This window comes from Bos grunniens, chromosome 27 (assembly GCF_055505025.1).
Source record: "Bos grunniens cultivar Pamir isolate PY7600 chromosome 27, Bosgru_T2T1.0, whole genome shotgun sequence".
Taxonomy (NCBI): domain Eukaryota; kingdom Metazoa; phylum Chordata; class Mammalia; order Artiodactyla; family Bovidae; genus Bos; species Bos grunniens.
The window spans coordinates 29034213-29059079 of NC_141191.1; the positions used below are offsets into that span (position 1 = coordinate 29034213).

At 42.8% G+C, this 24867-nt stretch overlaps 1 long non-coding RNA gene across 6 annotated transcripts in view; it reads left to right on the forward strand.

Annotated features, from left to right (window-relative positions):
- Positions 1–24867, forward strand: part of LOC147343714 (uncharacterized) — a 231492-nt gene that overhangs the window by 101126 nt on the left and 105499 nt on the right. The window contains exons 4-5 of one of the 6 annotated variants that reach the window (XR_015156460.1): positions 5225–5304; positions 7929–8734. The exons of 4 other annotated variants lie outside the window; for them this stretch is intronic. This is a non-coding gene — a long non-coding RNA (uncharacterized LOC147343714). Of the gene's footprint in view, positions 1–5224; positions 5305–7928; positions 8735–24867 lie in introns of those variants that run through there. One more of the 6 variants, XR_015156461.1, reaches the window with a different exon arrangement.

The window sequence follows — 24867 nt, forward strand, 5'->3', positions numbered from 1 at the left end:
ATATGACAGTTTTAAAACAATTGCCTGTTCAGGTAATTTCTTACTCCAGTGCCAATGTCTCTAGTGATAGGAGTCAATTTTCTCTGATAGCTGTAAAAATCTATGATGTTTGTTCCTAATTCAAACAATAATATCCTAAACCAAGTGTGATAGTGACTAGAAGTATATATTCCCCCACCCCAAACATTAATATTTGTTTCTTGAACATGCAAATTAAAATTGACTTCTGAAAATTCTGGATTTGGATTTTTGATGCTAGCATCCTCTTTTCTAGGGACTGCTTGACTGATCAAGCACAGAAAAAAATGTCCTCAATAATTAGCTAATTGTGGCACACGCAGGCACTTGCTGGGTAATTGAGATACTTCTCTCTCATTTCAAGGGTGAAACATGCTGACTGCGTTTCTAATGAGCCAATTAAAGGTACACACTCCTCAATGACCACTTTCAGCTCACTAGGAACTTTGTTTCCAAGTGTTGAATAAGAAACAAGCACAACCCAATCATTTCTAGGTTATCCCACTGTACTTTCTAATCCAGTTTGTTTTTAAAGTTCTCATTTAAATTCTACTGTAAGTAAGGAATTAAATATTTTTCAAAAGTCAAGTCAAAAACCAAAATACAAACAAGTATTGCACTCCTGGATGGCAAACAAATATTTTAGTTTGGAAGAACCCAGTGACATTTGATGTGGACGAGCACCACTGTGTGTCTCACGTGCTCCCGGCCATGGCGTGCTGCAGGCACCAGCCAGAAGAACGTGTTCGCTTCCTCCTTTCCTCCTTCTCTCCCTCCCTCCCTCCATTCTTCCTTCCTCCCTTCCCACTTCCACCCCTCCACTGTCTCTCCTTTCTCTCTTTTAGCCTGTCTCCTCAGGCCCCTTTGTTGTTACTTGGTTGCTAGGTCATGTTTGACTCTGCAACCTCTCAGACCACTGCACGCCAGGCTTCCCTGTCCTTCACTATCTCCTGGAGTTTGCTCAAGCTCATGTCCATTGAATCAGTCAGTGATGCAATCCAACCATCTCATCCTCTGCCATCCTCTTCTTCTTTTGCCTTCAATCTTTCCCCAGCATCACGTCTTTTCCAATCAGTTGGCTCTTTGCATCAGGTGGCCAAAGTATTGGAACTTCAATGTCAACAACGGTCCTTCCAATGAATATTCAGGGTTGATTTCCTTTAGGATTGACTGGTTTAATCTCCTTACTCTCCAAGGGACTCTCAGGAGTCTTCTCCAGCAACACAATTTGAAAGCATGAATTCTTCAGTGCTTAACCTTCTTTATGGTCCAGTTCTCACATCTGTATATGACTACTGGAGGAACCATAGCTTTGAGTATATGGACCTTTGTCAGCAAAGTGATGTCTTTGCTTTTTAATATGCTGTCTAGGTTTGTTGTAGCCTTTCTTCCAAGGAGCAAGTGTCTTAATTTCATGGCTGCAGTCACCGTCCACAGTGATTTTGGAACCCAAGAAAATAAAATCTGTCACTGCTTCTACTTTTTCTCCTTTCTATTTGCCATAAAGTGATGGGACCAGATGCCATGATCTTAGTTTTTTGAATGTTGAGTTTTAAGTCAGCTTTTTCACTCTCCTCTTTCACCTTCATCAAGAGGTTCTTTAGCTCTTTGCTCTGTGCCTCTTTAACCCAAGGTATTTTCTTCAGAAGGCTCAACACACTTCTGTGAGTTTGTCTCTCACACTTAATCAATTCCTATGAATATATTAGGGGGCTTCCCAGGTGGCTCAGTGGTAAAGAATTCATGTGCAATGCAGGAGATGCAGGTTCGATTCCTGATCCAGGAAGATCCCCCTGGAGAAGGAAATGGCAACCCACTCCAGTATTCTTGCCTGGGAAATCCCATGAACAGAGGAGCCTGGTGAGCTACTACAGTCCATGGAGTCACAAAAGAGTGGGGCATGACTTAAGCGACTAAACAACAACAGATGGGTATATTGAAACATCAGCTTCAACAATGAAAGGTAGAACTGGCTTGTAGTTAGTGCTTACACCATATCAGCTGATAGGAAATAGAACTCAAATTAAAAAATAGAATAATGCTTTGCATTAGATTAGCTTGTCCCTGCTGTGTGCCCATTGGATTGGGTTTTCTTATTTGAAGTTTTGTGTAATGAGCAATATTTCTACAATGAGATTTATGTAAGCGTGAAGAGCACAAATCTAAGAGACACGATACCAGCTTATGCCACCATATAGCACCATGAAAGTAAGTAAATATGGCTTTCTACAGACTTCAGTGTTCTCATTATTCAAACAGAAATAACTTTCACACATTCCCTCATTTGTTAATTCTTTCTGTAAACATTTTTGAGCACTTAGTTGTAGCAGCCACTGTGCTTGGTCTGGAGATTGGTTGCTTCCGTAAGAAATGATCACTTTCCTTGGGAAGTTAGTGCAGGGCAGGGTCCTGAAAATGAAACATAATGGCCGATTGTAGAGAGTTCTCATAAAAATCAAATGAGATAATGGGTTGTAAGCACTGTGAAACAGATTAAACAAACAAACCTTCTCTGCAAACATGAAGGGATGTTCTAATATTGACATCGTAGTTGTTACAACCTCAGGAGGAGGCAATGGCGCCCCACTCCAGTACTCTTGCCTGGAAAATCCCATGGACGGAGGAGCCTGGTGGGCTGCAGTCCATGGAGTCGCTGAGTCGGACACGACTGAGTGACTTCACTTTCACTTTTCACTTTCATGCATTGGAGAAGGAAATGGCAACCCACTCCAGTGTTCTTGCCTGGAGAATCCCAGGGACAGGGGAGCCTGATGGGCTGCCGTCTATGGGGTCGCACAGAGTCAGACACGACTGAAGCGACTTAGAGCAGCAGCAGCAGGATGACAAATAGCTTATTGTATTTTATTTTTATCCGTGGATGTGTGGGCTAAGAGGAAGATTGTGAGTGGTTCAGGTAAGACCAGAGCATCTGTATTCCTAAAGAATGTTTCCCCACAAATTGACAGTCATTAAAGTTAACCTGTGAAGTTAATGGTGGTGTCTGACACGGATGGCTCCAGCTCTATGTGGCTGTGTTCTTCACCAGATGAGGTCTTCCTTTTATTAGTTTGTGAGTCACAGGGCAAACGTGGATGCTGAACAGTGAATGCTAAATCAGGATCGAGGAGCCGGTGTTGCTTGTTGCCTTGAAAACAAACAAACAAACACCTTTTGGCATCCCTAGTTTTGATGTTTATGGTGAACACAGACACCCTTTGTGGCTAGTTGCTCAGGGTACAACCAACTTCTCGGACACCTGGACCCAGGCTGTGCTGTGACCATCGCCTTTCATCTCCCGTGCTGTGGCTTTCCGAGTTCTGACAGCATGCTTGGTCTCCTTCGTTTGCTCTTGTTCCTCTCTCCTTGTTCCCTCTCTTTCTCTCTCTCTTTCCATTATCAAGGTCTCACCGGCTCTCCAGGAGGAAGATTGCATCATTCTCAGCACAAGACTACCCGGAGCTTTGGGTACCCTGTAACTGCCCACGTCCTTTCCTCTCTCTTCAACCGAGGAGAGTGACAGATTGCTGGCTGAGAGCACCACGGCGTCTGCTGCCTAATGACTGCTATAAATTCTGATAATCACAATAGCTATCATAAATAATATAAAACAATAGCGCTGCAGCAGCTGAGACTCTTGCTGCTCAGATGCTTGTTTAAAGAATTTTTAAACACTCCTGAGGAGACTTGTAAGAATTTGGGGTCAAGGGACGCTGCTTGGGCACAAGGTCTTGGCCAGTGGCAACGAGCCTGTTGTTTCTTCAAGGGCAGATGCAAAGACAGGGACAGCAGTCTGTCCTGGAGAGTCCCCCAGCCTACATCAGAAGTGTATGAGTGAGAAGTGAAGGCTTTGTTAGGCCACTGAGATTTGGGGGTTTTGTTTGTTTCATTGGTGTAGCATAACTTATCCTGACTAGTATCATTACTCACATCTCCACTATTAATTTTTCTCACTGGAGATGCCTTGGGCAAGTTAACTCTAGTCCAAAACATCTGTCATCCATTCTGCTTTTATGAAGATATGTGTGTTTGAAAACATCTTACAGTCATATAGTGAGTGACTTTTAGAAGTCTCTGGATAATTGTGTAAGTTCTAAATTCCAAATGGGAGATGGTTGCAGTGAAAAAGTTAATTAAGCAGTTGTCCAACTCCCATCCAAAGTGTATTCTTGTGAGTTCTATGGAAAATTTGACATAAGAAAAATCATCTCCCTTACATTTCAGGAATTAAGCTTGTTGATCAGGAGGAGCCATTTTTTTCTTAATGGAGCATCACTTTATATAAAGGGTATATTAAAATATAAGATAAGTGGTTTTCAGATTTAATGTTGGCAGGGGATTTTTTTCCCTCAAACCAAATTCTTCAGAGAACTCTGATGCACCAAATGGAATAGGTGTGGAAAACCAGAATCATCTGTCCCTGCTTCCCAGTGGCCGTGAGATGCCTCATCAGAGCTCCTGGGCCACTGTTTGAAAACTGCTTGTCAGGATGACTCCTTTGAATCAGGACTTAGATCTCTGATGCCTTGAACCTTTCAGCTCTCCTTTTCTTGTCTCCCTCTCCACTGTGTGTGCTCAGTCGTGTCCCACTCTATGACCCCAAGGACCGTAGCCTGCTGGGCTCCTCTGTCCGTGGGATTTTCCAGGCGAGAATACTGGAGTGGCTTGCCATGCCCTCCTCCAGGGGATCTTTCCAACCTGGGGATTGAACCTGTATCTCTTACATCTCCTGCATTAGTCGGCAGTTGAGCCACCAGGGAACTGCCACCCCCTGCCTCTGTACCAGATGAAACTAAAAAAATAAAGAGGAAAAAAGCCAATGTCAAAAATGCCCCAGAGCAAATCAGAAAGCCAAACTCAGACCTGTGCTCTTACCTATTCAAATGGCAGTAGACCAAGAAAGAGAAAAAAACCAAAACCAAAAAACCCTAAACAAGAGCAATTTTCCACTGAGGTTCCGAGTAAGCTGGCATTTTCTGTTTTGCATTTTAATTGCAGTTTGGATTTATGATCTGTGATAGTGTGATCGAACCTATCTTATCAAATTATCTTATTCGAACTTATCAATTATCTTGTTTGAACTTATTTGAACTTATTGAATGCAGTCTTAGCTGCATTTGGTAGATGGTGACACTGCTGGTACTGGTGCTGGGCTTGATGCTTCCCAGTGACTCTTGTCATTTCTGGCAATTTCTGGCACTTTCCACAGGGCTGTGCTTGGAATGATCTGGTTGCTCTTCTCTCTGCTAAGCTGCTGTGTTGTCCACCTCAGCATGAATCACCAACAAGGTACTGACCCATTTAGGAATCACATCCTCTGCAGCCTATTACGTAGGGCTATTCTCAGTCTCTCCATCCCTCCAGACCCCACTTTTCTAGAGGAAGAGAAAGAGGAAAAGAGACAGGAGGAAGGAGTGAAGAGAGAAGAGGATGTGAAGGAGAGGGTGGAAGACCATGGTGGGGGGGATGTCGGTCATCTCTGGGGCCACAGCCCTCGAAGAGCATGGCTACAAGTATGCACGTAGGATTCTTCTTTCCGGCTCAGACTTTCCTGTTCAGCTGAGAGTATAATTGTAGTAAGTACTTGGCAGGTTTGCTGCAGGGTCACCCAGGAAACCTCCCAGCATTGATGTTCTGCTGCTGTTCAGGTTACAAGCCACCTTCCAGCGCAGGAGACATGAGATCTCTGCTCGCTGCCAGCAGCCTGGGTACTTCCTAGAACCCATGGGTCTTCCAGTCCAGCTGAACACAGCAACAAGCCAGGTTTTCCTTTGCTCCTTCCTCAACTCCTGGGAAGCCGAGACCAGGACCTGGGTGCAGGTAGTTGAGTTGGGGGATGAACTCAGGAAACACAGGTGAGGAAATGACAGTGTGAGACAGAAAAGAGAGAAAAATCCAACAAGAGTGTATGTTAATAAGTGGATCACTGCTGGGGGAAGTTGGGGCTCAGATCCCGTGGGGACCTTAAGAAATTGTGCATCCTGTGAATCGGAGGCTGGGACACTGATCCGCTAACTTATGCCTCCAGAAGTATCAGCCCTGCACTTCTGGTTGTAACTGAACAGAGCAGTGCAAGTTCTGTGTCAGAGAAAGCACTTTGGCTGAGAAGAGAGACCAGGAGCTAAATAGAGGTGGGAAGCTGTTGGCGGGTAAGGGATTAATTATGGCTGTTGATCTCCTCGGGGTCAAGGGGTGTGAGCTGAGCAGTGGCACTGGCTGCTATAGCCTCGCCTCTAGAACAGGGTCTAAATAGTAGGGCGTCAAGAAGTATTTATTAAACCAAACAATATGCAAATGTTTTATTATAATCTAGATGAAAGCAGTTTAAACCTAGATGATCAGTCCGATTGGGCAGAAATTATTGAACAGAAGAAACAGAGAAAAGCATAGAGAAAGAGGAAAATAGAAACAATTTCTATAGGTCAAAAAGAGATCTGTTCATTCAGAATGTATTTATTGAGCACCTATTATATTCCAGGTGCTGTTCTAAGTTGCAGAGAATAGAGCCATGTATTAAAAACCCACAAAATTCTATGCCCCTATTCTATTCTAATGAGAGGGAGATTGTTAGTAAGAAAAACAAGTTAGGATTATAGCACACCTGATGCTTTTGAGTGCTAAAGATGGCAGAAGAAGGGCCTAGGAGGTGTGGGGCTGTAGAAGTCTCCAGTTTTATTTTATTTTTAATTAATTCTTATTGGAGTATAGCTGATTTGCAGCGTTACATTAGTTTTTGCTGTACAGCAAAGTGAATTGGTTATATATACACGTAAGTGTGCGCTATGTTGCTGTGCTGCTGCTGCTAAGTCGCTTCAGTCGTATCCGACTCTGTGCGACCCCAGAGACGGCAGCCCACCAGGCTCCCCCATCCCTGGGATTCTCCAGGCAAGAACACTGGAGTGGGTTGCCATTCCCTTCTCCAGGGGATCTTCCTGATCCAGGGATAGAACCTGTGTCTCTTATGTCTCGTGCATTGGCAGGCAGGTTCTTACACAGAACCACGCTTTTTCAGATTCCTTCATATAGGTCCTTAAGAGAGTATTGAGTTCACTGTCCGGTCCTGTCACTTCATGGGAAATAAATGGGGAAACAGTGGAAACAGTGTCAGACTTTATTTTTGCGGGCTCCAAAATACTGCAGATGGTGACTGCAGCCATGAAATTAAAAGAAATTAAAAGCCTTACTCCTTGGAAGGAAATTTATGACCAACCTAGATAGCATATTCAAAAGCAGAGACATTACTTTGCCAACAAAGGTCTGTCTAGTCAAGGCTATGGTTTTTCCTGTGGTCATGTATGGATGTGAGAGTTGGACTGTGAAGAAGGCTGAGTGCCGAAGAATTGATGCTTTTGAACTGTGGTGTTGGAGAAGACTCTTGAGAGTCCCTTGGACTGCAAGGAGATCCAACCAGTCCATTCTGAAAGAGATCAGCCCTGGGATTTCTTTGGAAGGAATGATGCTAAAGCTGAAACTCCAGTACTTTGGCCACCTCATGCGAAGAGTTGACTCATTGGAAAAGACTCTGATGCTGGGAGGGATTGGGGGCAGGAGGAGAAGGGGATGACAGAGGATGAGATGGCTGGATGGCATCACTGACTCGATGGACGTGAGTCTGAGTGAACTCCGGGAGTTGGTGATGGACAGGGAGGCCTGGCGTGCTGCGATTCATGGGGTCGCAAAGAGTCAGACACGACTGAGCGACTGAACTGAACTGAACTGAGTTCACTGTGCTATACACAGCAGGTTCTTATTAGTTATCTACTCCATATATAGTTGTGTGTGTATGTCAATCCCAATCTCTTAATTTATTCCTTCCCCCTACCTTGCGCCTTGGTAACCATGCATTTGTTTTGTGCATCTTGTGACTATTTCTGTTTTGAAAGTAAAGCTCATTTCCACTGTCTTTTTTTTAGAGTCCACATCTGCTGCTGCTGCTAAGTCGCTTCAGTCGTGTCCGACTCTGTGTGACCCCACAGACGGCACACATGGAGTCCACGTCTAAGTGATGTCATACAGGATTTGTCTTTCTCTGTCTGACTCAGGATGGGCAAGGGAGGCCTCACAGATAAGATGGTGAGGGAGCCCTGAAGGGAAAAAGCCCTGAGGGAGCCTTTTAGGGAAAGCGTTTCAGGCCGAGGAACAGCAGGTACAAGGCCCCGAGTAAAGGAACGTGCCCGGGTTGGGAGGAAAAGGAGTTTTCTCTCTACCCTTCTGAGTTCCTGACTGAGACCCCCCTCATAAAACATAGATTTACGAAAGTAAAATAAACAGAACCCAGGAAAAGTAACACAAGGAGCAACTTTAGAATTCAGGCTTAAATCTTAAGAGGAAAAGGTGGGAAGTCATGTAGGTTTCTTAGGGGACACTAAATGATTTTTAGAATGAAAGGGCTTTTGGACAAATAGATGGGAGGGCTGATAGTTGTGACAAAGCCTGTCTGGGTGTGGTGATGTAGACAGAGAGTATATTATTATTTCCATTTTATAGCAGAGGAAATTGAGGCCAAGACAGTTTGAGCAACGAGCAGTAAAGACCACCCAGTCAGTCCGAGGTCACAGAGCTGGTCCTCGGACCCAGGCTCCCTGCCTCCCAGGACAGCATCCTTCCTGCCGATCATGATTTAGAAACCCAGATAACGCACGATGAGGTGGAAAGTCGCTTCTCAAGCTATTAGAACAAGGAACAAATGTTTTTGTTGTCACAGCCCGAGTCCTTATAAATTTCCCCATCAAGGAAATAACCATGTGTCTCTTTCAAGTTGTATTTTATGGGGCTTTTAAAGGCTCCTTTGTCAAAGGGAACTATGTACTCAAGACATAATATGTTGAGGGAACAATGGAGAGGAAATACTTTATCACAGGCTGGCGAAGAAAGTGCTGCTCAGACTGCTCTTCCCAAGTGGGCGGGGATCCTGGAAGTCTGGGGCAGGGAGAGACTGCCCCCAGCACCTGGGTCTTGTGGTTGGAAGGAACAGGCCATTTCCAGGGCTGTGGCTTAAGGTGGAGCTTGTAGGCTTTAGAAAGCTCAGCTCTTAGGGCTTCCCTGGTGGCTCAGTAGTAAAGAACCTGCCTGCCAAGCTGGAGACTCAGGTTCAATCCCTGGGTTGGGAAGATCCCTTGGAGGAGGGCATGACAACCCACTCCAGTATTCTTGCCTGGAGAATCCCATGGACAGAGGAGCCTGGTGGGCTACAGGCCATGAGGTCACAAAGAGTCAGACATGACTGAGTGGCTGAGCATGTACGCATGCAGAGCCTTTGGAATGCCATTATAGATGGCAGACTTATTCCTATAAGACAGAATCAGACCCACTGACTTGTGGGACCGGGGCCAAGACTGTGTCTAACTGATTCAAGGTTAGAAATCAAGACAGGCCCATGGCCCAAATGACGGTCTGCCTGGCCGAGTGGTGGCCCCTCTCAGGTCTTCTTGGAGACCGCAGGGGGCTGGGGCCTCACTCTCCAGGCCCCATCCGGCTGCCTGCATGGCCATCAGATCCTCTGGGTCAGAGTCGGCTGGAGCTGGGCCTGTGCCTGGGTGGGACTGGACATGTCTGACTTAGTGCAGTGCCTCCTGGAGCCAGGGGGCCATTCAGCTCTTCTGATGAAGGACCTTCCAGAGAGTTCTAAGTGGCTTTCAAGCAACACACCTGCAGAGCTAGGGGGTGGGAGGGAACGTAGTTCTGTGGGAAACAAGGCTGCGCAGGCACCCAGTTCAGGGAGATTGGGAGCGGCCTGTCCTTCTCCAGCTCCCGGGGCAGGGGCCGCCTTTCCTCCGCTCCCCGGCGCTTCCCTGCCCCCAACACACTCCTCTGCTCACAGTGCAGACCTGGTTCCGCTTCTCCCACGCCTCTCTCCCAGCAGCTCTTTTGCTCGGTAAATTATTGAACTTCCCCCCATTTTTTTTTTCTTAGAAGACCAACAAAACAGAACCACACGAAGCAAACCAGAACACACAGGTTGTTGCTGGTGGGATGAGGCACCCTCCAAGCAAGGGGATCTGTGGGGAAACCTCCTCTGCCCTTTTCAGGTCCAAGGCCTGAATTACTTGAAAGCTGTTTCAGTACTTTGCATTCGTACCAAAGGACACTTTATTCCAGTGGTGACTTGTCATTTTGTAGTATATTCTGCTCGGCTGCTGCTGCTGCTAAGTCGCTTCAGTCGTGTCCGACTCTGTGTGACCCCATAGACGGCAGCCCATCAGGCTTCCCCGTCCCTGGGATTCTCCAGGCAAGAACACTGGAGTGGGTTGCCATTTCCTTCTCCAATGCATGAAAGTGAAAAGTGAAAGTGAAGTCGCTCAGTCGTGTCCGACTCTTCGGGAGTAGAGAGAGAAGGTGGGGAGAGAGAGAAGAGGGGGAGAGAGAAGGGGGAGAGAGAGAAGGGGGAGAGAGAGAGAAGAGGGGGAGAGAGAGAAGGGGGGAGAGAAGAGGGGGTGAGAGAGAAGGGGGGAGAGAGAGAAAGGGGGGAGAGAAGAGGGGGTGAGAGAGAAGAAGGGGAGAGAGAGAGAAGAGGGGGAGAGAAGGGGGAGAGAGAGAGAGCAGAGGGAGAGATAGAAGAAGTAGAGAGAGAAGGGGGAGAGAGAAGAGAAAGAGAAGATGGGGAGAGAGAGAGGAGAGAGATAGAAGAAGTAGAGAGAGAAGCGGGGGGAGAGAGAGAAGAGGGGGAGAGAGAGAGGAGAGAGAGAGAAGAGGGGGAGAGAGAGAGAAGGGGGGAGAGAGAGAAGAAGTAGAAAAAGAAGAAATAGAGTAGGAGGAGAGAGAAGAAGTGAGAGAGAGACAGAAGAGATGGAGAGAGAGAAAGGGAGAGACAGAGACAGAGAGAGCCCTCTGGTCTCCTGATCTTTTTCTCTTTAATAAGGACTCTAATACCAACATGGTGGGGTGGGGCAGCTACCCTCCTGATCTCATCTAAACCCAATTACCTCCCAAAGGTCCCACCTGCAAATGTTATCACAATGGGGGTTAGGATGTCAATCTGTGAATTCTGGGGTGAAACAAACATTCAGTCTGTAACATCAAGACAGTCTTCATTTTAGTCTACCACATGGCTGAATACACACTCTCCTAATATCCTGTGAGGAGAAGGAAATGGCAATCTATTCCAGTATTCTTGCTTGGCAAATCCCATGGACAGAGGAACCTGGTAGGCTACAGTCTGTAAGGTCACAAAGAGTTGGACATGACTGAGTACACACACACACACACACACACCATATCCTTTGACTATTAACTTCTAACTGTATACTGTAATTTTGAAAACTCCACAATAATTTTCTGAATTATAAATATAATATAAATATATACCTATAGTAGCCAACAGGAAAAAATTAAAGACAATAAAACCTACCCACCAACTATAGACCAACAGTTGGGTTTATTTTCTTTTGAATGCATATGTGAGTATAAATGGGCTTCCCAGGTGGCGCTAGTGGTAAAGAACCTGCCTGCCAATGCAGGAGACATAAGAGATCTGGGTTCAATCCCTGGGAAGATCCCTTGGAGGAGGAAATGACAACCCACTCCAGTATTCTTGCCTGGGAAATGCCATGGACAGAGGAGCCTGGCAGGCTACAGTCCATAGGGTCATAAAGAGTTAGACAGGACTGAAGTGACTCAGCACATAGAGAGTATAAATATACACAGATACACATACATAAAAAAGCATTTTAAAAACAAAATTTGATTCACACTACAGAGTGTTTTTAGTTTATTTCTTCACTTGCATTAAATAGTGAGTCTTTCCCCTTGCTTAAAAGTCATTTTTTACTTCCTCACTTTTTAATATTGTGACTATTTGCATCATGAATTATCTGCATTTACAACTTGTATTATTTAGAAAGTCTATCTACTTTTAATCCTCTCAGTTTTTAACTTCAAATTTTTCAAATGCATTTAGACAACTGTCCTTTTTTTAATGATCAAGAAAGAAATACTGTCTTCTTGGTTCTATCTGTGTTATATGAAGAATTTAGCACATATTCTCTTTCACTGTCCTTTTCTTCATGACAGAGCCTCAGTTTTGAGACGTGTTCTATGCTGTGACTATTGTTATTTTAAAAAATGGATATATGAACATAGGAAGTTATTATACATGTAAACCATGCATTTTTGTCACAAAAGATTTAGGCTGGCAATTTTTCTACATTATACTAATTGTTTCCACAAGGTAGTAATGCACAAGATTGGCTTGGATCCTAGATCCTAACATCTTCAATCAGCCCCCATGTTCTTGTAGATTCTCAAGGGAACTGTCTGTAGTATTGCTCTAAAGCTTTAGATTCCGATACCCGTGAAGAATCTTGGCTCCAGGCTAGACCACATGGAGCTTGGGCCCTATTTGTCTTTTTTCCCTGTGGCCATGTCCAGCACAGTCCTCCTTGGTTCTGAGTCCAGGCCAACACCATAGAAAGATGAATCCTTTAGAAAGTGTATCAGAGGAGGAATTTTGCTCCCTAACACCTAGGGCTCTTGATCTCTGCCAACCACCTCAAGCCTGTTTCTTTTCTCCTGGGTCCTATAGTTGTTTCTATTTAAGCAAGATGCATGAATTTAGAACAGATATGCACAAACCATGTGAGGTATCACATTGTTGCTCTGTGAGGCTTTGATTAACTTTTTTTTTTTTTTTAATATAGTTGCTTTACAGTGTTAACTTCTGCTGTACAATGAAGTGAATCAGCTTTGTGTATACGTGTCTCCCTTCCCTTGGACCTTTGCAACAACTGTGGATATGTCTTGAAAGGGTGCTGTCCAATGGCTGAATCACTGAGCAAAGCAGGTCATGTAATGGGCTTTGCAGTAGGGCTCTGTGCTGGAACTTAGAGGCTCGAATGTTAACACCTTGTCAAGCTGGTACCCAAAGAGATTCAGTGGAGCATGCAAGGACTTTGCCTTCTGACAGTGTGGTCATTGTTGTGAAGAGGGTTATTTTCAACAGTGGCACAGTATTGAAGTGTGACCATGTGAACAGCACAATAGGCAGACTCTTTGAAAGAGCGTGAGACGTTCTTCTCTAGGAGTGTTTGTGCTGTAATTTTTTCTGGCTTGTTTAGTGTTGGTGTTTTTGGAGTGCCGGAAATTATAGCATTCAAAAAATGTGTCACAGAAACAACAGAGTTGAGAACTGCTGATCTGGAACCTTTCTACCGTCACCAGAGACCACTGCCAAGACTTCTTATTGTCGAAAGGGATACAAAACAACCACCTGAAAGAGAAAGAAACAACAGATATTCTATGGTTTTGGCTTTGCTAGCATACCAGTCGATCCATGACAGTTGTTCTGGTTCAGTCACCTTTAAACTCCACATGCAGAACTCTCCCATCAATAAGTCAATTGTGACACTCAAATTTCCATATTTTGGAAAAACATTCATTCATTCATCATGCAAATTGCCTTCTCTCTTAGAGTTCATGATGCGTGCTAAGTCACTTCAGTTGTGTCTGACTCTTTGCAACCCCATGGACTGTAGCCCACCAGGCTCCCCTGTCCATGGGACTCTCCAGGCAAGAATACTGGAGTAGGTTGCCATGTCCTCCTCCAGGGGAGCTTCCTGACCCAGGGCTCAAACCCGAGTCTCCTGCGTCTCCTTCATTGCAGGCAGATTCTTAACTGGCTGAACCATCAGGGAAGGAAATGATAAACAAGGACATTTCCGAGGAGCCTTTCCTTTTATTCACCTCCTCAGATACATACCACTTCCCAGTTTATTTCTTCTAACTCCATTAATGCCTGTGTTCTTGTGTCTACAATCTTCAATAAATGGTGGGCTCTTTCTAAGGACACAGATTTAACTCCTTTGTGAGTGCTCCATGATTGTCATGACCTTGCATTTCCCAGCTCCGGACTTTCTTCTTATTTCTATTTATTTCTAGACCAGCAAACTTGCAAGGTCTTCTTATCACTGTTTTTTCTTTTTATATGTTTTTTTTTTTTAAATATGTATTTATTTCACTACACCAGGTCTTAGATGCGTGACGTGGGATCTTTCACTAGTTGTGATGCATGGGCTTAATTGCTTGTGGCATGTGGGATCTTGGTTCCCCAACCAAGGATCAAACCCATGTCCCCTGCGTTGGAAGGCAGATTTTTAACCGGGCAACCATGGATCTCCCTCTTTATGTCTTAAGTGCATGTCCCCGAGGGCCCAATGAGAGGTGATATATTATCTTCTGCATGCTTCCCAAAACCTTGCCTTTCTTAAAGTTCCAGGCCCTGCATAAGGGTGATATTCTGATGCTTCTTACCTGCATAAGGGTCTGGCTCATGTTTCCTTTGAGTAACATGCCATTCTCTGAGTTCCTTTTGAGGAACAGATGGTAGAGGAAGAGAGGACCTAGACTATTAGCCACCCACCGGTGTCAGACATTTTTCAGGTTAAAGAAAGCCTTTCCAGTGAAGCTCCGGACCCTGACAGGCAAGCCTAACTAGTTCCATGAGACTGGTCCGTGCTAAGCCCATGAAGAGGTTACTCACAGGCCCTGTAGCTGGCCTGCTTGGGCTCTAGTGGTGTAGAATAGGTAAGCCATAAATTGTGCTTCTCAGTTATTTCCATAGGTCAGAGAGTCAATGAAAATTCCCTTTCAATTCTCAGTTTTAGAGTCTAAACTGAGACTTCCTTGGCCCTAGTGATGAGTCTTCATGGTAATTTGGCCTGTCTCTAGTAAAAGTAATTAAGACATTTACCCAAGATATGTGGTCTCTTTAACTATTTACATTATGTAAAAAAAAAATTGCTTGTTTATATAACTGTTTCTTTGCTGGTCTCTTTCTGAGAGTATGGAAAATTACCGTCTGATTGTCTTAGTTTCCAATGCTTTGTGACTTAGTGCTTTTTTTTTTTTTTTAAACTTAGACAACGTGTGAGCAGGAAAGGAAAGTCAAGAACTGTGAGCCACCTGCCATATTAATTTGACATCTGGTCTCATTGCTTTCAAGCTCTTGTACTTGAAAGCACTCTAAAAAGTTGTTAAATGGGTCTTTGACAGGCATTAAAACAACCAAGAGATTCTTAATACATGTGACTCAGTTGCAAGTTGAATAAAGCAATCCTTTTCAACATCAGGTTATTTTTTCCATAGCCAGGGAATTTGGGAAATAGCTGTGAAACTCATTTTTGAAGGTAGTTTGATAATTCCTCCATCAAGGGAAATAAAGTGAATGAACAAATAATAACCAGCTGCATTTAAAACCCTACTTTCCTTAAAGATATCTCAAGAGACGACTCTCTTCTTCAATCCTGAATCTAAGATAATTCCTGCACTAAAGTGAAGATGAGATCTATTCAGATCATTAGTACAAGTAATTTCTCATCAAAGTATGGCAGCCTATTTTCAGTTATCAGTTGGTGAAGGGAAATGAAGTCAATGAAATAGCAACAATTGAGACATCTGTTATAAACAAAAGTTGTAACCTCCTTTCACAATTATCTTAAAAACTGTATATTGCTTTAAATTGAATTCTTCTTCCATTTCCCCCTCTTCTTTTCCATCTGCTAAGAAGCAGTGAAATAGACCAAATGAAAACAGCAGAAATGAGAACCAAGGGAATAAGGCGATAAATCTGTTTCTTTTGCATTCTTTAGAATGCATAGCAGTCCTTGGCAGAGTAGATGCTCAGTGCATATTTGTCAAATTAAGTATATAATCTGAATATTCAGAATAAGAATTTTGATATTTTAACATAATTTACCATAGTTCAAAAAATGAAATACATAGGTATAAATCTAAGAAAATGTACAAAATCTGTATGCTGAAGCTGACAAAACATGATGAAAGAAATCAAAGAGCTAAATAAATAATGTTTGAATAAGAAACATACTATGTTCATGAATTGGAAGACTTTGTCTAGTAAGAATGTCAGCTGCCTCATCTGATCTATAGATTTAATGCCACACCAATCAAAATCTCAGCAAAATGTTTTGTAGATATAGACGAGCTGATTCTAAAGTTTATAGGCAAAGGTAATGGAACTAGAATAGCTAAAACAATATTGAAAAGTAAGAATGAAGTTAGAGAAATCTCATAACCAGATTTGAAGACTTCCTATAGAGTGACAATAATCTAGGCTATGTGATATTTGGTGAAGGAATAGACAAATAGATCAGTGGAATAGAATAGAGACCCTAGAAATAGACCTACACAAATATGACTTGTTTTTGGCAAAAATATGAAAGTAATTCAGTGGAGGAAGAATGGTCTTTTCAACAGATGGTATCGGAACTCTTTGTCATTTATACACATACCCCTCCCCCCCCAAAGAAACTTAACCTTGACTTGACATTAAAATTAATCCAACTGGATCATACATGTAAATATAAAAGGTGAAACCATAAAGAAGTCATAAGAAAACATAGGACCACAGGGTCTCCTTATCCCAGTTGTTTTAGGGATAAAGAAGGAAGTATTTTCTTTCAAATAACCTTGTTGTTATGCTCAGGCTATCCGGAGAACGCAGCTTCCCACTTGGGGCTTGCCTTCGGGCAGGGCAGGGAAAATAAAAGTTGGAGAATGGTGCTTTCCCCCTTCTACTACGTTCTGCATCCCACAAGGGGCCCCTTTCCCTAGTAGTCTGGTTAGAAAGAGAGGGTCTTTCTTGGAACTTTTTCTGTCTACACTTGCTGTGCAATCCCTGGATTTGGACTGCCCAAAAGTCTGAACTGGGAGATATGGAATGGAAAAAGTCAGGAAATTCACTGTCATTTGGGTTGTTCTTCAGGATTTGATTTCCCTTCCAAATGCCTGGTATTATTCAATCAATGCTTGTCAGAGTCCCAGGATACTTGCATTATGCATCCTGTGCAAGGCTTTTTATTGTAATTTGTGAGAGCGATGGGATAGAATGTGCTTAATTCCATCTCAGTGGACCTGAAACCAGGAATTCTGCTTAACTTTTTTTTTTTTTTAACCAAAAAAGTCCATTTTCTTTTGCTAGTGATTGGTTTGAAGTGGGAACGATGCAGAGTTCTAGCCAACGAGACAGTAGGAAGCATCTGCTTGAAGCTTCTGGGAGGGAGATTTCTCCCTGATAAAGAGAGAGAGCCCTGGAGAAATTCCGCTCTTCCAAATTGGATACTGTTGTATAGGACATGATGCTTGGAACTGAGGTTGCCATCTTACACCCTGAAAGAAAAGTCAAAAACTTCTACAGAATTTAAATTGGAACTTGGACTTCACCGAGGGGCAAATTAGCCAAACAACCTACTTTTAGACTTCTGCTTATATGGGAATCATAAATTCCTAATGTGTAGCCACTTTCAATGAGGTACTTTTAAAACTATGGCCCAAGGCATTCCAAATGATAAACTAGATTATTCCATTTTTCTAATTTAGAGATTCAGCCATCCACAAGAATAACTGTGATAGAATTAATGAATATCTCTCAATAATCTTTAAATTATATTTTAAAAGTGCTTTTGAGCTGGTAGTTTGCTGATTAAGAGATTTGACAATGGGAAAAGATTGATGTTGTGGTATTTTAGAATTATAAAGCTAAGAAAAATGGATATACAGCCTCAAAAGAAAGGTGGATTGTGATAAAACTATTCTTGGTTCTTTTGTGGACCTTGAAATATTGTAATTCTATTCTTCATGTTCGTTTATTCATTATTTGAAAATGTTAGCAAGATATGTATTATGTGCTAGAAATTTGTTCTAGATACTTGGAGTTTTAAGATGAGCCAGAAATGATTGTTATTTTTCCATGGCTTACAGTCCAGTAGGGGATAGACATATAAAGAAATGCAGAGTGATACAGACAAATAATATGTTGATACATATTATGTAGGAATATAAAAGAAGGAAAGAGCTGGTTTTGAGGTATAGTCTTTCTATTCTATGACAATGCATTTATTTTTGTCATAAAAGTAGAATACTCATCTTTTTTTGATTCTAGATTATTGGATAGTGTGATATGCTTTGGGCTTCCCAGGTGGCGCTAGAGGAAAGAACTTGCCTGCCAATGCAGGTTAGACGTAAAAGACGTGGGTTTGATTCCTGGATCAGGAAGATCCCGTGGAGAGGGAAATGGCCACCCACTCCAGCATTCCTGTCTGGAGAATCCCATGGACAGAGGAGCCTGGCAGACTACAGTCCATGTATCTCACAGAATTGGACACAAATGAAACGACTTAGCATGCACACATACACAATATACTTCATTTTCATCATGTGAGACTTTTAAAGGAATGCTTTTTCCTTGTGTATTTCTTGTATTTTGGCCCCCATATTGTTTACTTTCTTGCAGAAGGTTTGGACTGTTAACTCAAAGCCTGCCAGCACCAAATTCAGATTCTTTTCAATGTGGCTCACATTAGCATATTTTCAACCATTTACGACTTGTCTGCTTTGCATACTCTGAAAACTGCACCCAACATCTGCTAGCCATAGATAAAGCAAACCACCACAGCTCTAAAAGACCCCAAATTACTGCTGCCCTTTGCGGCTCTCTGACCCAGAAATCCCCACTCTCTGCTGAGACATCACGTCACCATATATCTGCCCACATGGAGTCCCCTCTCCCTTGGGATTTCCCATGCTCCCTTCCCCTTCTGGGAAGTGACCCCCCCACCCTCAACACACACACACACACACACACACACACACACTGTTTTTGGAAGGTTTCCTGCTCAGAGACACTCTCCCTGTCCTGCAAGCCTGTCCAAGCACCACCCAATAAAGCTTGTGCTGTGCAAGACTACCAGCTTGTGGTCCTATCTTTGCCTTATCAGCCCTGAAACCCTCAAACTCATCACATTTCTCTGCTCTTAGTTTTGCTTTAGTGTTCATTTTTGAAAGTGTTTTCTTTGGAATCCTTGTATGTCTGCTAGGTGAATTCTCTCACACTTCCTTCAGTGTCTGTCCAGATCTTTCCTTCTCTGTTGTCCTTCCATGACCTTCCATCTAACATTGCAACCTTGCCTCCAGTCTCACCTCATCTGTAGGTAGCATAATTTTTCTCACTGGAAGCTTTTAGGTTCTTCTCTTTATCTGTGGAGTTCTGAAATACACATTTTTTTTTTTCATTCATAAGAATGTGCTTAGTCGCTCAGTTGTGTCCAACTCTTCACGACCCCATGGACTGTAGCCCATCAGGCTCTTCTGTCCATGGGGATTCTCCAGGCAAGAATACTGGGATGGGTTGCCATGCCCTCCTCCAGGGGATCTTCCCAACCCAGGGATTGAACCCAGGTCTCCTGCATTGCTGGCGGATTCTTTACCATCTGAGCCACCAAGGAAGCAGAAGAATGTCAAATAGTTTATTCAGATATTCCACTCTTGAGGTAACAGAGCATAGATTTCTGCTTCTTAAATTTGGGTGACACATCCTTACAAAGAGTACAGTAGAAAGGGGGAAAATAGAATAACATAAATTTACAGTGGAGAAACTTGACAAACATCACTTCAGCCAGGTGATCAAGATTAATATTAACAGTTACAAGTGATATTGATTATGTACCCTTGATATGTGGACTTCCCTGTAGCTCAAATGGTAAAGAATCTACCTGCAGTGCAGAAGACCAGGGTTCGATCCCTGGGTCAGGAAAATCCTCTGGAGGAGGCAATAGCAATCCACTCTAGTAATCTTGCCTGGAGAATCCCATGGACAGAGAAGCCTGGCAGGCTACAGTCCATGGGGTTGCAAAGAGTCGGACACGACTGAGTAAATAACACACACAAAAACACACACACCCTTGATATGGTGTTTCTGGGACGTCTCAGTGGTAAAGAACCTGTCTGCCAATGCAGGAGATGTGGGTTCAATCCCTGGGTCAGGAACATCCTCTGGAGAAGGAAATGGCAACCCATTCCAGTATTCTTGCCTGCGAAATCCCATGCACAGAAGAACCTGGAAGGCTATAGTCCATGGGGTTGCAAAAGAGTTGGACACGACTGAGCAACTGAGCATAAATGCATACACCCTTGATATGATGTGATGAAACAGCATGTTACTTCCTCCCCAATCCCATGAGCCTAGTCTAACATAAGAAAAACATTAGACAAATGCAACTGAGGGACATTTTTGACCTGTACATCTTTCATAGATGAAAGTCTTTTTATTTCTTTCTGTCTGGTATTGAGTAAGCATTTCATTCTGAAGATTTGGGTCTTTTTTTAGTTCTGGAAGTTCTTCTATATAAATACACCCACAACAATATAACACACACACACACATACACATATATGTACGGCATTCTGCATGTGTGTAAATATAATATATACCCCCATGTGTGTGCCTAAGAATTTCTGTATGGTGACCATTAAACAATGCTGGGGTTGGAGCTGTTCAGCGACTCTACATGCAATTGAAAATCCGAATATGACTTCACAATTGGCTTGTGTATCTGAGGTCAAAATCTGCTGATTCAACCAACCATGAATGATGCACTTTGGTACTAATTTATTGGGAAAAATAAGTAAGTGGGTCATTGCATAAGTGGACCAACGCAGTTCAAACCTCTGTTGTTCAGGGTCAATGGTATTTATTTCCTCCTTGCTATTAGAGATCTTGTAGATCTGTTTTCCATGCAACTTAAAGCTTATCTCATATTTTCCACCTCTTTTTGGTTGTGTTTATTTTTTACTGCTTTATGGGAGAATTCTTTAGTTCAACATGATTTCAATCTCTCTATTTTGCCTAACTATCAAGTTTTGAAATATGATTTTTTTTAAAATTGTTTTTTTGGCCAAGCCATTGGACATGTGGGATCTTAGTTCCCTGACCAGGGACTGAACTTGTGCCCCCTGCAGTGAAAGAATAGAGTCTTAACCACTAGACCACCAGGGGAGTCTCCAAAATGATATTTTTAATTTTGAGAATCTCCATTTGTTATATTTTTATAGAAGCTTTTTCTTATTTCTCCGAGGATATCAATTGTCCTTATCCTATAACTTTATTTTCCTTTGTGTTTTAGGCAACTTATTGAGTTTGTCTCCTCTCTCATGGGTGTTGATTTTCCTCTAACATTCATTGATTCTTGTCTGGTGGCTCCTATTTTTATTTCAGACTCTCTTTTCTTTGCCTATTGGTGGTTCTGAATACAGAAACCTGTACTCAGATGGTTTAGGGGGTGTTGGGGTGCGTGGCCAGTAAATTGTACAATGCTGTCTTCTTTTTACATGTGTGCTTTTGAAATTGTTCATTTTATTATCTCATCACTCCTTTTCTTTCCCTGAAAAGTGAAGCCAAAAAGCAAAAAAACAAAAAAAAGAAAGAAAGAAAAACTAAGACAATATAATTATATTTTTAATCGTCTCAAAGTAGTAGTGTTAGTCACTCAGTTGTGTCTGACTCTTTGCAGCCCCGTGGACTGGAGTCCGCCAGGCTCCTCTGTCGATGGGATTCTCCAGGCAAGGGTACTGGAGTGGGTTTCTCCAGGGAATCTCCCTGACTGAGGGATTGAACCAAGGTCTCTTGCATTGTAGGTAGATTCTTTACCACATGAACTATAGGGAAGCTCCTGAGAGGAGTTGAACTAAGAGGATTCAGTGTAGAACTTCGGGATCATTTTACAAATGAGGGGAGGGGATTTGTGCTACATTGCTCAAGTTGATGCACTTGCAACTAGAAAGTACACAGGAAAAATGTACTTTCTTGGAAGGTAAATACATTATTCATACTGAGAGGTCGTGTAGTTCAGCATCTCATTGTTAAACTCTGTAGGTCTCATTAATGCCAATGATGTTAGGATGCGCTGTTCTAAGCACATGGCAAAATCCTGTCCAGTTATTCCCTACAGCAAACATAGCTGCTGACATACTTCTGCCTTTGCTAAATGAAAAATAATGGAATGATAGAGTCAGGGAAAGAAAACAATATATTGTAGATATGGCCAGCAGTTTAAAATGATTCTTTTTTTTGGCCTAATTAAGCTTCTCCTTTTCACTATTTTGCTCAGGGCCACAGCCTTTAGCATGTAAATTTCAGAATGAAGCCGCAATGGTCTCCTTTACTGGGTATTCAGGTGGGGATTGCAGGTTATGATGGGGGTGGGGCAGTGCTGTCCGATGGAGCCAACCTGGAGTCCTGAGGGCCAAGCCTCCCTCTTCAGAGAGTGGTCCTCACTGCTCTTACTCAGGGACCAAACCCAGAGACAGCTACTTCCTTTCGATTTTTTTCCTTCCTCTGTCTATGTGGAAGCGCAGCATTACTTTAGTCTCTGCTTTTTTATTTTCAGCCCCAGCACTCCTACTCAGCTTGCAGTTCTCAACCTTGTTTGCATATTGGAGTCTGTTGGGTTGCTTTAGAAAAAAGTAACTTCTAAAGCCTTTGTCCTGCTCCCAGAGATCCTATTTATTTTGTTCTGGAAGCGAGCTGGGCTTTGGGATTTTTTTAAAGCAACCTGGGCTGTTTCTCATTTACAGCTATGATTGCTGACCACAGTGCTAGGAAGTGGCCTCCAGCGGATCTTTCACAGAAGTTTGGAAAAAGTTCTTGGGGTTTATCTTAGGGCAGAAACAATGTTCATCTGCTGCTCACTGAGAAGGGGATAGGAAGGAGGCTGCCTATACAGCATTTTATTTATTTTATTTTAATTTTTTCCCCTGTGCTTATGTAACAAATCCTTTTTGCTTATCTATTTTATTTAAAAAATTTTTTGGCCACGCCACGAGGCACATGGAAGTTTATTGATAGTTCCCCGACCAGAGACCGAACCTGTGCCCCCTACATTGGAATCTTGGATTCCCTACTACGGACCGCCAGGGAAGTCCCTCCCTATACAGCATTTTAGTTCTTTGGCTAAACGTCTTATTGTTTGTCCCACAGCCCTTCCTTCTTTTGTATGTGTTGACTTCAACTTAACTGGCAGTATTTAGAATTGCTTTTATGTCCTTGAAAGTGAAAGTATTAGTTGCTAAGTGTTCTCTGACTCTCTGTGAGCCCATGGACTGTATAGCCCGCCAGGCTCCTCTGCCCATGGGGTTATCCCAGGCAAGAATACTCGAGTGCATTGCCATTCCCTTCTCCAGGGGATCTTCCTGACCCAGGGATCGAACCCAGGTCTCCTGCATTGCGGGCAGATTCTTTACCATCTGAGCCACCAGGGAAGCCCATAGTTGTTTTTCCCTTCATTGTTTTGGACTAAAGTTCCTTTTTCCATCCTTTCTCTATCACTCTGCTATCATTGATGCCTCATTTGCCAAGATGACTCAAAATTTCTAGTCCACTGATTAACAATAATGACTTGTTTTTCAGCACTGCTGTAAATTTATTTTTAATTATTTATTCTTTCACGTGATTTCAATGGATTTGAAGAGAAATGGATAGACACATCTGTGCTCGTTCTATTAAATTTGTTCCATCTCCCACTTTCCTTCTCCATTTGTCTTCCCCCCTTAATAGATCTATAAAATGTGGAAAGAGATGTTTTACAGTCTCTCACAGCAATTCTATTTTTGTTTTATATAATTTGATGCTTTTATATGAAGCATAAACGTTCAGGGCTGTTACAAATTTTATGTAGATTTTGCCTTTTATGAATATAAAATGACCCTCTTTGCCATGGAAACATTTCCGCCTTCTATTAAATTTTGTTTTAAATAAAAGGGGCCACACTTTCTCTCCTTTTAATTTTGCTTATCTGATAAAGCTTCACTTATTGGTAAAAAAAACCCATTTCTTGTCAATTTAATATGTTTCTTTAAGTTTAAACAGCAAATGAAGAGATGTTCAAAATCTTCTTTTCTAATGGGGAGTTGAAATAACTTTAACGGATTATCGTAACTTGGACACTTCGCCCCTGCCTCTGTCATCAGTTTTGATATTTTTTTGCTTTCTTCTTTTTCTCCGGATTTATGTCTTCTATTCTGTATAGTATTCTTTGTTTGCTTTTTCCTTTTCCATTGTTCTGAAAGATAAACATCCCTATAATTTTTTTTTCTTTTGGCCTTTAGAAAATATCTGATTTATTATTAATCATTTTCTGTTTTGGTAAGAGTTCTTTTATACATAAATTGAAACTGACTCTAGTTAAATCAGAAAAGGAATTTTTTGGGGGGAAGGATGAGGAACTGATTCCCGAGTTGCTGGGAAGGAGGGCGGGTACACGGGGAGAAGCCATTGGTAGTCCTATCACAGGGCAGCTACTGCCTAGGAGAAGCTCTCTGGACGTCTCAGCCGCCACCCTGTTCTCTGGGTCCCCTGAACGTGCCTACAGACGCTTCCTGTCACCTGTGCTGGCCTGGATTCCAGGTGCCACAGCTGCTGCTGCTGCTGCCAGATGATTTCTGTAAGGTTTTCTCTGCTTCAGGGCATCATTTGCTGCACATGAATGTCCCAAACACATTCACATCTCCTAACTCTGTTATCCACTAAGTAGGGGTGAATTCAACCATCCTGCTGAATTGCCGTCTGGCTATTAGTGCTTCCTGTACCAGTGGGTGAATAGATTTAAAAAGGTGTTGAAGTCACTGGTAACTGACACTATTTATAAAAGAAATACATATTTATTTTTAGAAAGCAAATAAGGATGCTCTTTCTCCATAAGGACAGAGGAAGCTATCACGGGACACCTTCCTTCCCTGACGCATTCAGTGATCAGTTTTAAGAGAACGACTGTTGCTGTTCAGTCGCTGTAGCCCGCCAGGTTCCTCTGTCCTCCGCTATCTCCTGGAGTTTGCTCAGATTCACGTCCATTGAGTCAGTGATGCTAGTGAGTGATTTTCTGAATGCTGTTCAGTCATGTCTGACTCTTTGCAACTCCATGGACTGCAGCATGCCAGGCTTCCCAAGAGCACATAATGGGTTAAGCTCAAGTCTCCCGCCTATCCCAGAGCTGAAAGATGCCTGAGCCGGCAGGCCTCTGCTCCTTCCTTCTGCAGTGAGGTGTGTGTGGTCCAGCTCGCATCACTCTCTAC